Consider the following 15,986-nt stretch of genomic DNA (forward strand, 5'->3'; position numbering starts at 1 on the left):
TTACTTTCTCCTGTCCCGGCTTGATATACAGAGACAAGAAAAAGTAAGCTGTTTGTAGGTTGATTTACCTGAAAAGTGTAAACACTGTGGCGCTATAAAAACATTGCTCTGTTTGTTTGAGCATCTCAACATGCCAGAGTTTGGGCGGGACTCTCTCACATTGTGAGATATACACCGATCAGGCATAACATTATGACATAAACTAATATTGTGTTGGTCCCGCTTTTGCTGCCAAAACAGCCCTGAATCGTCAAGGCTTGGACTCCACAAGACCCCTGAAGGTGTGCTGGGGTATCTGTCACAAAGATTTCAGCAGCAGGTCCGTCCTCACGGCAAGTCATGTGAGTTGTGGGGTGGGGCCTCCATGGATCGGACTTGTTTGTTTTGCACATCCCACAGATGCTCGATTGGATTGAGAACTGGGGAACTTAGCGGCCAACACCTCAAACTCGCTGTGCTCCTCAAACCATTCCTGAACCATTTTTGCATTGTGGGAGGGTGCATTATCCTGCTGAAAGAGGCCATCCACCAGGGAATACCGTTTCCGAGAAAGGGTGGACATGGTCTGCAACAATGCTTAGGTAGGTGGTACGTTTCAAAGTAACATCCGCATGGATGTCAGGACTCAAGGTTTCCCAGCAGAACATTGCCCAAAGCATCGCACTGCCTCCGCCAGCTTGCCTTCTTCCCATAGTGCATCCTGGTGCCATGTGTTCCCCAGGTAAGCGATGCACATGCACCTGGCCATCCACATGATGTCAAAGAAAATGTGATTCATCAGACCAGGCCACCTTATTATATTGCTCCGTGGTCCAGTTCTGATGCTCACATGCCCACTGTTGGAACTTTCGCCAATGGACAGGGGTCAGCATGGGCACCCTGACTGGTCAATGACTATGCAGCACCATACGCAACTAACTGTGATGGAAATTTGGTTTCTTCAAAATCCAAGTGTATTCTGACACCTTTCTATCAAAACCAGCATCAACTTCTTGAGCAATTTGAGCTACATTAGCTCATCTGTTTGAATGGACCACATGGACCAGCCGTCGCTCCCCACATGCATCAATGAGCCTTGGCCACTGTTCCTTCCTCCACTTTTGATAGATACTGACCACTGCAGACAGAGAACATTCCACAAGAGCTGCAGTTTTGGAGATACTCTGACCCAGTTGTCTAACGATCACAATTTGACCATTGTCAAACTTGCTTAAATCCTGACACTTTCCCTTTTTTTTCCTGCTTCTAACACATCAACTTTAAGAACAAAATGTTCACTTGCTGTCTTAAATATCCCGCCCACTAACATGTGCTGTGATGAAGAGATATTTTATAAAACATCCACTAAATTAAACTGCTTTTTCTTTTTTTTTTTTTTTGCATAAATCTATTAATCAACCTCAGTTTTGATCAAAACAACTAAATGTAAAAAAAGAAATCCAGGATTTTTACTATTTAATTGCAAAGTTCATAAATGATGTCACTGATTTTGGGGGAAATAACAAAAAAAAGATTTTTTTTACTTTTTATCACATTCTTGGACATGTGAAAGATTAGTAACAACATTGGCTTTGATGCAATGTTAGTTTTTGATTGCAAAGTCATGACAGCAATACTTTTTTGTGGCTTTTATATGGAGGTATATGAAGTATAACAGCATGTTATAGTATAGAAATATAGCATATTTTATGTGCGTGTGTGTGTGTGTTTATATTACATTGTGGGGACCAAATTTCCCCATAAGGATAGTAAAACCTGAGATTTAGAGAGAGAGAGAGAGAGAGAGAGAGAGAGAGAGAGAGAGAGAGAGAGAGAGAGAGAGAATTTGTGGATAGAAAAAATGTAGTTGCATTTATGTGTTTTTGGTATTTCAGGCAGAAACTGTGCCACAAATATGTACTGTATAATATATCCTTACACTAACAAATATATACATAAATTCTCTATCTTCTTTTCCCTCATGTCATGTTTGAATGAAAGTGTGTCAAGAGCAAAACTTTCATTTGAGATATTGCTTAGCTAATCTATATGTTAGGAGAATGGTTTTGCAAGCCTCTCTAAAACATCAGTCAACATCTGAGACACAAGCATGAACCCAAAAATATTCTGTGGTCCAGACCATCAGAGTCAAAGCAGAGGCAGGATTTGATCCTGTGAGAGTGTTGTGCCTCTCAGACGCCTCCGGTCAGAGTACGGAATGTTGCTCTCCACTTATCTGCATCTTTTCAAACACTCCCCGCTCTCTGCCGACTCCTCTCGCCCTGGGTCAGTGTCCGCCAGCTTCAATGGAACGCAAAACACAAACAACGAGAGTGTCACCCTGTCAAGCCGCACGTCTGTTAGTAAACAACTGGCCGCGTTACTTCACACCTCATCACACCCACGAACAGCAAACTGAGGGCAGACAGAGGCACATGCAACAAGGAACAGCAGAACACAACAACTCAGCACAATGCTTATGTGTGTTGGTGTACTTGCGATTGGTTGGATATGTCTGGCCGGCATATCCATTTACACTTTGATCTAGGCGGTTTATGCTGATTAATGCTGTTAGCTGTATTTTTTTTCAATTGCTCAACCAACATGACCGGCAATACTTCGATGGGAAACCGGTTTCATGATGAAGTCATTTTTTCAAGGAAGTCTTGCTGGTAAAGCTAAAAAGCTGTCAGGAAAAAAAAGCATCCTATGCGGTGGACAGACAGACAGACAGACAGACAGACAGACAGACAGACAGACAGACAGACAGACAGACAGATAGATAGATAGATAGATAGATAGATAGATAGATAGATAGATAGATAGATAGATAGATAGATATGTTTTATATATATATATATATATATATATATATATATATATATATATATATATATATATATATATATATATATATATATATATATATATATATATATATATATATTGTACAAATTGTATACTACCCACTTACACTAAACCTACCCTTAAATCTACCCATCACATAACACTTTGTGCATTTTTACTTTTTCAACAAAACAAAAACAAAAAAAACCTCATACTGTATGATTTATAAGCTTCCTCATGGGAACCTCAATTTAGGTCCCCACGGTGACACAAGCCCTATGAGTCAGTGTGCATTTAGATTAAAATCCCCACTGGGATAGAAGAACATGAACGCACACACACAGACACACACACACACACACACACACTGCTGTAGTGTGTAAATCATTCTTCTCCAGCTGTTCTGATTTCTGCTACTTGACATTTGTTTCTTTTCACTTGCCAACTCTCACTTTTCACACCAGTCCATGCTATCAGTGACTATTTGTGAGTGCAAGTGTGTGTGTGTGTGTGTGTGTTTGCCTTTTTCAGGTGTTGTCTGACCCTCTGGCCTTGCATTGATAACAGCAGCATATCTTTGCATTCAGGCGTGTAACACATCAGTCTTAAGATAATGAAATTGTAGTTATCAGTCTTCAGGCAATCTTTGGCTTATACCCAGGGCACACACGTCAGAAAAAACGAAATGCTCAATCAATCAGTGAATTAAAAAAAATGTATAAATATATATATTTGCATTAACTGCCAAAACAAACCGTTTCACCTAATCAATTTGCTTTCTAACACTGCATATGAGTTTTGCTTGAGTGCATGTGCAATAGAGCACAACATTAAAAAGTATAGGGTTTTTTTACCAGTTTTTTAAATGCTGTGATGCTGCTGAAAAATGCTTAATTATTTACGCCAGAACACTAAAAACACAGAACTCAACATGTTATTCTATTGCACATAAGATAAAATAGCTCTGGGTCTTCTTGATATCTTTGCTACCTCATTGGTACGTTTATTCTCTTTTAACATGGAAGCAGATGATTTGGCATCTTTATACTTTGCTTTTCTTACCCTCATGTTGATTTTCTCTTCACATAGCCTACATGTGTTGGTGTGAGGTGGACCCGCTCTGCGATAAGGATCTCCTCCCTCTGGGGGCCATTTCAAATCACTAATACAAAATCAAGACTAATACCAGTTCCTTTGAACGCTTTGATCTTGTTTCAGTCCCTGTATCTTGCAATCATAAAGAGGTTCAATCATGCTCGATTTTACACTAAAACACATGCTGAATTCTTTGGGTGATGGCGTCTTATGATCTGATGTTTTATTTTGTACTCGTATGTGATATTATGCTGTTAGGAAAAACTTATAAGCTAAATTGTGAAATGCCCTGCCACGATGCTTTGTGGCCAGCTGCACTGAAACACTGCAGATATCAGTTTTAGTATTTAGGCTTGTTAGCTTTGAGACCATCTACAGTGGCAAAAAGGTATTTAGTCAGCCACCAATTGTGCAAGTTCTCCCATGGTGGCAAATAAGTATTTGGTCAACTACAAAAAAATAAACAAGATTTCTGGCTCTCACAGACCTGTAACTTCTTCTTTAAGAGGCTCCTCTGTCCTCCACTCGATACCTGTATTAATGACACCTGTTTGAACTCGTTATCAGTATAAAAGACACCTGTCCACAACCTCAAACAGTCAGACTCCAAACTCCACTATGGCCAAGACCAAACAGCTGTCAAATGACACCAAAAACAAAATTGTAGACCTGCACCAGGCTGGGAAGAATGAATCTTCAATAGGTAAGCAGCTTGGTGTGAATCAACTGTGGGAGCAATTATTAGAAAATGGAAGCCATACAAGACCACTGATAATCTCCCTTGATCTGGGGCTCCACACAAGATCTCACCCCGTGGGGTCAAAATGATCACAAGAAAGGAGAGCAAAAATCCCAGAACCACACGGGGGACCTAGTGGATGACCTGCAGAGAGCTGGGACCAAAGTAACAAAGGCTACCATCAGTAACACACTACGTCGCCAGGGACTTAAATTCTGCAGTGCCAGATGTGACCCCTGCTTAAGCCAGTACATGTCCAGGCCCATCTGATGTTTGCTAGAAAGCATTTGGATGATCCAGAAGAGGATTGGGAGAATGTCATATCGTCAGATAAAACCAAGACATTTTTGGTAAAAACTCTACTTGTGTTTGGAGGAGAAAGAACGCTGAGTTGCACCATACCTACTGTGAAGCATGGGGGTGAAAACATCATGCTTTGGGGCTGTTTTTCTGCAACAGGTACCAGGACGACTGATCTGTGTAAAGGAAAAAATGAATTGGGCCATATATCGTGAGATTTTGAGTAAAAACTTCCTTCCATCAGCAAGGGCATTGAAGATGAAACGTGGCTGGGTCTTTCAGCATGACAATGATCCCAAACGCAGTGTTTTAGCCAGTCTCCAGATCTCAACCCAATAGAAAATCTTTGTAAGGAGTTGAAAATTTGTGTTGCCCAGCTACAGCCCCAAAACATCACTGCTCTAGAGGAGATCTGCATCGAGGAGTGGGCCAAACTACCAGGAACAGTGTGTTAAAACCTTGTGACAACTTACAGAAAACGTTTGACCATATATGTAAGGGTATATAACGAAGTATTGAGATGAACTTCTGTTATTGACCAAATACTTATTCTTTTGTATCACCCATAATTTGCAAAGAAATTCTGTAAAAACCAGACAATGTGATTTTATGGAATTTTTTTTCTCATTCTGTCTCTCATTGTTGAAGTTGTACTATGATGAAAATTACAGGCCTACTCATCTTTTTTTAGTGGGAGAACTTGCACAATTGGTGGCTGACTAAATACTTTTAATGACATTTAGTTTGATGTTAACTTTTTTTCTCCCAGAGTTACTAGGCACTCAGCACTGTCACAGACCAAATTTTTGACATTGATACCATGGGGAAAAACCGCCATATTTTTTAGATTAACTAATATAATTTGGCAGCAGGTATATTAGGCTGTTGTCACTTTAAGACCTGACACACAGAGAGAAGAAATTGAGAAAGCGCAGCTGGTATCCTGTATCTATTCTACAGTATTGAAGGCGTTCCAGATATTTTAGTATTGTTATGTATTGAAAAAATTATATTATTGACAAATCCCACCGCATTTGGTGGGTTTTATTGTCAAGCCCTGCATACAGGTATAAAGTCTCATACCGGTAAAATTCAGTCTCAAGGCCTGTTCACACCAATAAGATAACTATATTAGCGTCCAATCCACGAACGATGTTGTTCTGTTCATTCTCATTGTCTGCCACTTTAAATTCTCAAGCTCATAAAAGGATTCCAACGATATTGTTTCTCTGTGCCATTATAGTTCAAGTTGTGGTGTGGACTCTGCTATTCTTTTATTTTTAACTTTATTACTATATTACTATAGTTAGTGTGATGTGAATGCATTGCTATCACCAGACCAAGCTCAATTTAAGATTGAACATTGGTCTGGGGAGTCTGCTCTGTATTTTCTACTGCACAAGAGGCTTGAACAACGAGCATTATTCAAATGACTGTGTACGCAATTGAATAGTCCTTCAACCAATCAGACCACAAGAGGCATGACCAACAGGCATAATTCAAATGACTCTGTACACAATTGGATAGTCCTTTAACCAATCAGTTCACAAGAGGCATGATAAACTGTATGCAATTGGATAGTGCTTCAACCAATCAGACCACAAGAGGCATGATCAACGGGTACTTTAGAATGCCGGCTTTGAATTGGTCAGCTTCTGCGTCAGCAACAGCTTTAAACACATTTGGCTTGCTGCCTGCAATGGAGGGGCTCGCAACTTAAACTTGAATTTAGATACCCCAAGCAGAACTACTAATGCTTGGAAGATGAGTATGGTAGCAAGATGCCTAAATTATGTTGGCGAGGTGGGGAGCCGACTGATGTCTACGCCAGGTGAGCTGCTGCTTATGTCCTCTGGCAGTTAAAAAATTAAAGCCGCACTTGGCTACTTTTGCTCTTGGGGTCCCCCTACAGTTTGGAAAAAATAATGTCCTCAACTACTGTCGTAAGAGCTGTCATCCTACAACAGGGGATGCCATCGCGCATGCATTTGTTGACATGACAACCCTGATAGCCCTGAACTAGTGATGCGTGGCCCGTCTCATAACCCCGTATGTCTATTTAATGGTCGCGGGTGCGCGGCGGGTTGTAAAAATATATACAGTGGTGCGGTGCGGGCCAAATAACTTCATAAAAGCGTCCCGCGGGTTGGTGCAGCACTAACAGTTCCCCTGAACACTGCAAGAGGAGTTCGAGTTCTTCTGGCGTCGCGTGTGAAATGTCTTCATCCCAGGTAACGTTACAGTCAGTGGCATATGTTTCAGCATGTCATATGAATATAATTTCATGGGTTTTATTTTTTTCAAACGCCAAATAACCACGATGCTCACGTTTACAAGCCAGCGTCAGTAATCTATTGGTTACCATTTTACAGAATCTATATGATACTTCAGTTCAATGTTTGAGTGGCTCACCGTAACAAGCATGACAGCATCGGTCGGGCACGCCTCCTTCAGCTCACGCCGACGAGCAAACCCTGGTCACATTTTGATCCTTGTCCTTCCTTTAATCCCATCACTTTTTCGTTTCCTCTTATTGCTTTCCTCCAACAAAACCTTTTCTTTCTTATGTGTCTGTGCTGCTTCGGACATGACTATATTATCCGACGAACAAAGTTGGGCTCGCACGTCCGAATTTAAGGAAGTGTGGGTGTTGGTGGAAGTGACGTATATGCCGTAAAGCAGTCGAATTTTGTAGTTCTTTTTGTTCTCGGGTTACTACCCGAAACCCGAAGTTTAAAAGTACAATTAAAAACGATACAGACCCCGTCAGGCTATGGCAGACGTGTCATTCAACCTATTGTAAGTCGATTTATCATCACAAGAGTCTTAAAAAATATATTATGAAGGTTGAAAAGTTACCTAGTGCTGCTTTAAGGGCCAGATTTACTAAACAGGGCAAATAAGTGTCAGAGTACGAAATTCCATAAAAACGGTGATAAGAGTCAACAGTTCTGTGTGTGATCTACTGACAACATGCAAATGAATTAACACAAACACAGCCGGATCATTTACCTAATGACCAGCGCAATCTACCTGTTAGTGTCTGGTATAAGACGAGCACTTTTGGACGGTAAATAATGGCGCGAAACACCAGTAAATTGACGAGCGCCAACCTTTGCATATCACCTCGCGTGATTAATTTAAATACTCTCCTCCCATTCTTTTTTGTGCCTGAAAGGGATACTCCTACAAATACACATGCAATAAGGTCAGCCACAAAAATAACCGTCCAAGCATTTTCAGTGCTAATTTATCACAGCGTGTCTAAATCCTAGTCTCTTAACGGCAGAAGAGTGTTTGCGATGGTGCAAGTTGTTAGTAAGCTGTTAGTTCTCCCGAAATTATGTTTAGAAACTTGATGTGAAAATGTATTCTCTTGCAGCACTATCAGTACTATTTCAGGTGCTATTCTTTAAAGTTTTGAGCCTCAACAAAAAAAAGCCTTTAAAGATTTAATTCTCAAAAGCATTGAGAATTAATAATTCTGAGCCATATTAGCTATGCTAATATCATGTATCAATGCAATTCACTTCACTCCACCAACCCAACCGCCCATACAGACAGACAGTCAAACATACATGCAAAAAGAGCTATGTCTTATGTTATGTAATCTAGAAGCAAACCAATCATGCCAATACACATATGTGCTAAACACACACATGCACACAGCACTCTCATTTACACTGGTGAATCCATCATGCAGTGATATTCTCCATGGTGTGCAGAGTTATGCTGAGATATGTGGGTTGGCTGCTTTAAGCCGGTTGTTAATGGTCGATAGATCACAGTGTTGTAAACATTTTTTCTGCTCTGGATCCCACTGCTCTGTTCACACAGACGTTTACCATCTATTAGAGCAGAAAATAGACAAGAGAGAGTTACATAGAAGAGGGATCAGTCACTCTCACAGAGAGAGTCTGAACTATGCAGGAGAAGGATCACTGTCACCGAGAGAGGGATCAGCTAAAGTTACTGTCATAAAGAGAAATCAACTCAAATCAGTCTCTGAATAAAAAAATTAGGTCAGGAGTGGGATCAGCTTAAAACAACCATGACATCAAAATAGGAAATATTGCAGTATTTATTATAAATGATTGATCTGCATGCCTCATTATTATTTATAATCTTCATAGACTGTGGCAAAAAAGATGGACTAGACATCTCCACTTCCTTTTACTATAGAAAAACAAAGCCAAAATATCACAGTGACAGTCATTGCTGATGGAGTAGTGGTGTCAAGGAGGTCCGTTTAGTCAATCATGATTAAACCCTTATTTTATAGATTCAAATAATTAACTAAAACAAAACTTACTGGAAAAACAAACAATTGAACATCAGTCTGAGTTATAATAACTACCTGAATTGTCCAAGCCATCTTTAGAATTTTTTTTTAAGTGGAATTTGATTTTTTAGTTTGGCTCGCATCCCATTCGATTATATAAAAAGGGCAGGTTATGACCTATACTGCAGCCAGCCACCAGGGAGCGATTGAACTTTTCAGGATTTGTGAGTGGCACACATAACTCTTTAATCAAAATAACTTCCTTTTCCTCATGCAAAAACATCTCTTCTTCTCTAATTAGGTGTTTACTGGTGTGATGTCGGGACAACCGGTCGCTCACATGAGATCATAGCAATAGCAATCCACAATAATCCAACGATCTGATTCCTCATGTCATGCCAAATCAAGTCCCTCCCTACAGTTTTCTTGTTCGAAAAGCAGTTTCCCTCAGATATTGGTCACAATATGGAAAAGAAAAGAATGTTGCAACTTCCGATTCATGCCGACTTTAAAACACTAGCTGCGGTTTCATTACAGATTTGCACAAAATTTTTGTAATATTTTCAAAATGTCGATAAAAACCCATTGCGAAGTGACAATAATATTTCCATTAATCAATGTTATGCGACTAAAATGCAATTACATTTTTTTTCCTCTCACAATAAGTCATTCCAAAAATCATGGCAACGGATGTTGGTAGGTTAGCGTATATCGCAGCCACCCCACTAGCTATTATTTTTAATCGACGGAGAGACGAAAGGCGTGTTAGCCAAGCATCATTAATGGCAAGGAAAGTCCCTTTTACTTGTGAGCGGCCACTTATGAGCCGTGTTTTGGGTGTTTCTCCCTCCTATCTGCTTCGAGGTCTTGATAAATTGTGGCATTGTCTTTGTTTAGATTCAGTATTCCCGTAATTATTTTATGAGTTTAATAAAGAAATCTCACTCGTCTTGTGTCCAAATATACCACTGCCATCTTTAAAGAGTTTCGATTGAAGTTTTGCGAAATATTCCTTTTTCAAATTGCCTGAAAAACCACCTCAACCGAGCATAAAAATGTAGTTTTTGCTAAATTGACTTCCATTGGGAGTATTTGCAATTTGCAATTGTAATGGTAATGGTAATGGAAACACAGTTACTGTCATAAAGGGAGAGATCAAATCATTGTCACTGAATGAAGAATTCACTTAAGGTGAAGAATCAGCTTAAGTCACTGCCATAAAGACAGATTAGTTCAAATAGATAGATCAACTCGAATCCCTGTCATATAGAGAAGGATTAGTTCAGAAGGATCAGTTCAAATCAAATTCCTATATTATAAAGGGGATCAGTGTCACATGCCTGTCCTGACTTGTGTGCACTTTTGGCCACTTTTGGTTAGTTATGGCCATTGTGCTTCTGTCATTGTTTGATCCCTCCCCCCTTGTTATCTCATTATTGGTTTTATTTGCCCAACCTGTGTTCCCTCGGTCCTTGCCTCATTTGTTCCCTTTTATAAGTTCCTTGTATCTTTGTCGGATCGTTGTTATGTCTACGTCTCCCGTCTTCCCCGAAATTTCTTTCTGGTATGTGTTGAGTTGTATTGTTTTGCATTTGTTGTTTTATCCCCCTCGTGGGTTTTATGTTTTATTTTATAATAAATTATCATTTCTCTGCACTTGAGTCCTCGCACTAGTTTTGTTGTTTCAGACGTGACAATCAGCTGAAAAAGTTACAGTTGAATTACAGATATTAGCTCAATTCACTGCCACTAAAATAAAGATCCCCTTAAATCATTGCCACACAAAAAGGGATCCGCTCAAATCATTATCACTGATAGAGATCAGAATGAGGTTTTATTAACAACATTCTGGAGGAGCATGTTCAGATAATATAACCAATCACTACAAGAGGCCTATAGCCGACTCACCTCTGTCCCGCAGTTTTCCAGCATCACTTTACCACCCCAAATCCTCACTTTCAACTGTTCCTATCCCTGCCATGGATGGATATGGGGGAGTACTCTGGGCTCGGACCAAATTCCGATCTAGGAGCACTCCTCTCCCAACAACATGCCAATATGCATACTCTATCTGATTATATTTGTGTGTGAACTCGTGAATCACTGTATTGAAGGGGGGATCACCTCAAGGAGAGAGATCAGCTTAAATCATTCATAGGGAGAGATTGGTTTAAATCACTCCAGTGAAAGGGGATTTTCTCAAAGAGAGGGAACAGCTCAAATCACTGTCACTGAACGAGGAACTAGCACAAGGACAGAGATCAGCTAAAGTCACTGGCAGAGAGAGAGAGAGAGAGAGAGAGAGAGAGAGAGAGAGAGAGAGAGAGAGAGAGAGAGAGAGAGAGAGAGAGAGAGAGAGAGAGAGAGAGAGACATTAGATCAAATAGAGAGATCAGCTCAAATTACTGTCAAGCTGTGTTCACACTGTCAGCAACATGCAACAACAAAGCCACATGATCCCATTCATTTTCAATGAAGAGCTGGCAATTTCCGGTAACACAAGCAAAAGTGACCATTGGTGACAAGATGTAGGCATGTCAAGTGATGCGACAAAGTTGAGACATGTTTAACTTTATGCAAATGAAGTGTGACTTTCGGGAAGAAAACCAATAGGAGTGAAGTCAGTTGAGAGCATGTAATCCGTCCAAAAGTGAACAGTTTGTGGAGGTTATATTAGCGGTCATCAAATTTCCTATAATTTATGATATATCTCTGTGTATACGGTGGTACTCGCCATGCTGACCCTGAGCCTGAATGGTTTTGTGAACCCACATGGACCACCGCTGCAGATAAATAGCCGCGATGGCAAAGAGCAACCACTCACTGGTTCTCCTTCATCTTTAATATTAAAAAGTAAACCACATGTTTTTGCCTTTGCGGCTTAAAAAAACTGCATGCATTTTGTGGAAGAACACTGTTTTGGTTGTGCTTTGGCTCTGAGTGACTGTGTGGATTAAAATGGTTATCCTAACTTCTCATAAAACATTCACTACTAGGCTGACCAGCTGAAGACGTAATTGTAGCTCTACCCTTTAACAGACATGGCACTTCCTTGAAAATAAATTCCAGCCCAGCGCTACAACAACTCATAATGATATGACCCTTCACAATAGATAATGCTTTACAATGAACTCTGTTAGAGAACAGAATTTATCTGTTCAATAAAATACCTTACTCACCTGTTGAGTAATAAAAAATCCTCTCTGCGTCACTTTTACAACATTTCAAATCCCTAAGTTCTCCAAAAAGCGCAGCCAGTGTTGATTCTCGTTTTATTAAAAGCTCAATTGCGCTCTTTTTTTTTTTTTTTTTTTTGAAGGCAAACTCTGTTCTTTTTTAAAACGGATGCTTTCCCGGAGGTTGGAGATCCCACATCATAAACTCTAAAAAGTGCTGGGTTAAAAACAAACCAAGTTGGGTTGAAAATGGACAAACCCAGAAATTGGGTTGTGTGAACCCAGTGGATGGACCCTAGCCTGACAAGCCAGACCCACATCAAGATGTTTGTTCTGGAAACTCACCATTGACAGCTCAATCCGAGGGGCGGGATAAACGGTTGTCTTTCAATCTCCCCCTGCACACGATAGGATAGCGCTACACCAACCAGAGCAACGAAGGTGAAACAGAGCTTGTTGATAGATTAAACATTCGCCGCATCCGGTCGGCAAAACTCCGAACACATCTTCCCTTTTTAAGAATGACTTCAGTGCCGTTCTTTGTTCTTTTCTCAGAGAAAAGCTTAACTCCAAGTCTTCCAGAGTCGCGGTCAAAGCTGATTCGAAAGACCGCTGTTCGCCAGTTTCTGTGTTTACTAGAAGCACGCAAACGCAACTCGGCCGTCGTCATTATGGCCCCACCCACCGACTCTATACACGATGTGATTGGCCCGGCAAGAGTTTGCCGTTTATAGCTCAGAAGGGTATTGAGAGTTGCTAGACGACAATCGCAGGCAGATTAGATTTGCTGCCGCTAAAGTGCGTCTAGATTTCTAGGCTAGATGGACCCATTTAAACAACCCAATTTCTGGGTTTGTCCATTTTTAACCCAACTTGGGTTGTTTTTAACCCAGCATTTTTTAGAGTGTGCATACATCAAAGTAGCCAGAACAACTTTTCTCTATTTACGGATACGAAAAAACACGGGCAAGCGGTGAATGTACAAAATTTCCAGCGAAAACCATCCCGTCGGGTTTTAAATATAAACACTCATTATAACAGGCTTACTAGAGTGAATCAGGGTAAGACAAAAATCATTTTAGAATAATGATTGAGGATGTATTGACTTATGTTATAAACAAACAAAAAAAAAAGTTATGTACTAATTCCATTAATTTTTAGTCTCAAAAACATTATATTTAGCGGCAAGAACACAGATTCTGCCTCTACAATGTGGAATGATATCTGTGAATATAATTTGTAAAGTTTGTAAAGAAAACTGTAGTGTGAATGAACACCCACTAGCAACCTCACCACCAGCCACTCAAATCCTTGTCACAGGATCAGAAAAAGGCACTGTCATATCCACCTTATTTTTAACGTAAGAGCAGGTGTATGGTGTACAGGTGCAGTCATTTGTAACTTGAAAGTACAAGGCTTCCGGAGTCATTCACTTAGATTACCTATTCAACAACACTCAGTTAAGCTACTTAATTCTGCAAACAGATATAAGTTTGCTTTACTCATATAAGCTGGATAGATTCAGACAGAGATCGAAGGTAGGAGAGATCAGCTCAAAACAGTGTCACTGATAGAAAGATCGGATCAAATCACTGTACTAAAAACAGTGATAAGCTAAAGGACGGGATCAGTTCACGGAGCGATAGCTCAAATCACTGTCACTAAAGGGGACTCAATGATAGGAATTAGCTCACATCACTGCCACAAAAAAATAAAATTCGGCTTAAATCATCGTCACTCAAAAAGGGATCAGCTCAAATCAGTGTCAGTGATAGAGATGAGCTCTAACCACTGTATTGAAACTGGAATCAGCTCAAGGAGATATATGTACATAAGCTCAAATATGGATACAGTCTAGTCAGTTTCACAGAGAAAGGGATCAGCTCATGCCACTGTGATGAATGGACGTCTTAGTTATACAAGAACAGTTACACAGAAGAGGAACCAGACAGACCCCCCTTTGATCTATCATGAGTTTTTTAGGGAAGTACAACATGGCTCTTAACCTTCTTATGACTCTCCTAGTTTTACAATCTACAATACACACTCACTCAAACACACATAGACACCATAACCTGCCCATCACCACTTGCATTCCTCAACAAACACTCTTTCCTCTCCTCTCATCTCCCACACTCTCCCTCCTCCTTCTTCCTGCCCTCTTTCCCAACATTAAGAGGAAGAATAGCTCGTAAACAGCGCTGTAAACAAAGGTAAAGCTTGTAAACAGAGATTATCAGTCCAAACAGTCTATAAAAATGGAGTCTTAAAGCATCAAAGCCAGAAAGAGATGAGAAGTTTTACCATCTTTTCAGAGGAGGAGACCCAAAACAGACACGCACCCATCATTCAAACTACTTTCATATACAACCACAAATTTAGACTTATGCCTACACCAACGCTGGCTACAGCACACTTGGCCTGAACACAGCAGTAGGAGAGCGGCATATATGGCTGGAGAATTCCTCCACAGGTGGAGATAAGGGTGTAACGATGGAGTGTTGGCCCGGCAGGGTGCACTCAACCTGGGGAGGGCAGGCAGCTGAAGAGGGGCTCTCCAGTCTGTCTGGGTCATAAGAGGCAAAAGCAGGAACTGATAAGAACCTCAAGCATCCTCTTTACCACAGACAGACATACTCTTAACATCTATCCACCCATATCACCCTTTATCACAGTGAAAGGCAGAGAGCATGTCTGGGGGTAGAGAATAAAAAACAATACAGCAGATAGGCCCCTACTGGTACTCATTTTAACTGGTCAGATTTGTAATATTTATATTAGACCTGGTAAATGAAGAAATTACTACGTACATAGTATAAACGTTAAATGAACAAGACTTTGGGCCAAATATAAAAAAGGACAAGACTGACATCTAGTGTTTGATTTTAGCAACGTAATATTTAAGTGTTCATGACAGCATTGTTTTATATCAGTAAAGGAGCCTGAAGGCCTCTGGGCAACAGCAGATGCAAAAAAAAAAAAAAAAAAAAAAAAAAAAATCCGCAGGAGCATCAATAATCAATAGATAGTTTTATGACAGAATTAAGATTTAGACGCTGTAGTGAAATTGCGCATGCGCAAGGCAAAACCGCGGCTCGCGTGAAACTGCGGCTCTGCAGACTGAGACTGATTATTGGCATTTGTGCTAAAAAATAAAATAAAAAAAAGATTGGTTACACTTTACAATAAGGTTTCATTTGTTAACATTAGTTAATGTAGCTGTTCTACATAATGACATTGCTCCTAAAAAAATTCTGCGAATTTGAAAAGATCTTGAAAAACTGACATCTGTCTAATCAAATGACCGTTCTTTCAAAACATTTAATGTGATGTCAAAGCAATGGGTCTCAAAATGTTTAAACTGCACGAGCCACGGTGCGATTTCTATTTGGAACAAGACACGATGTCTTCAACATTAGGCTACAGGTATTTTTTGATGAAGAAGGATAAAGAAACATTTAAATGAAAACCTGAACACAACTGATCATCACATAGGCTACTTTCAATACCATCATGGCCTGGCCTGCTGCTTTGTTGAGTAGTCTCGAATGGGATGCAGAGACGAAAT

Source organism: Pseudorasbora parva, chromosome 13 (assembly GCF_024679245.1).
Source record: "Pseudorasbora parva isolate DD20220531a chromosome 13, ASM2467924v1, whole genome shotgun sequence".
In the NCBI taxonomy this organism is placed as follows: domain Eukaryota; kingdom Metazoa; phylum Chordata; class Actinopteri; order Cypriniformes; family Gobionidae; genus Pseudorasbora; species Pseudorasbora parva.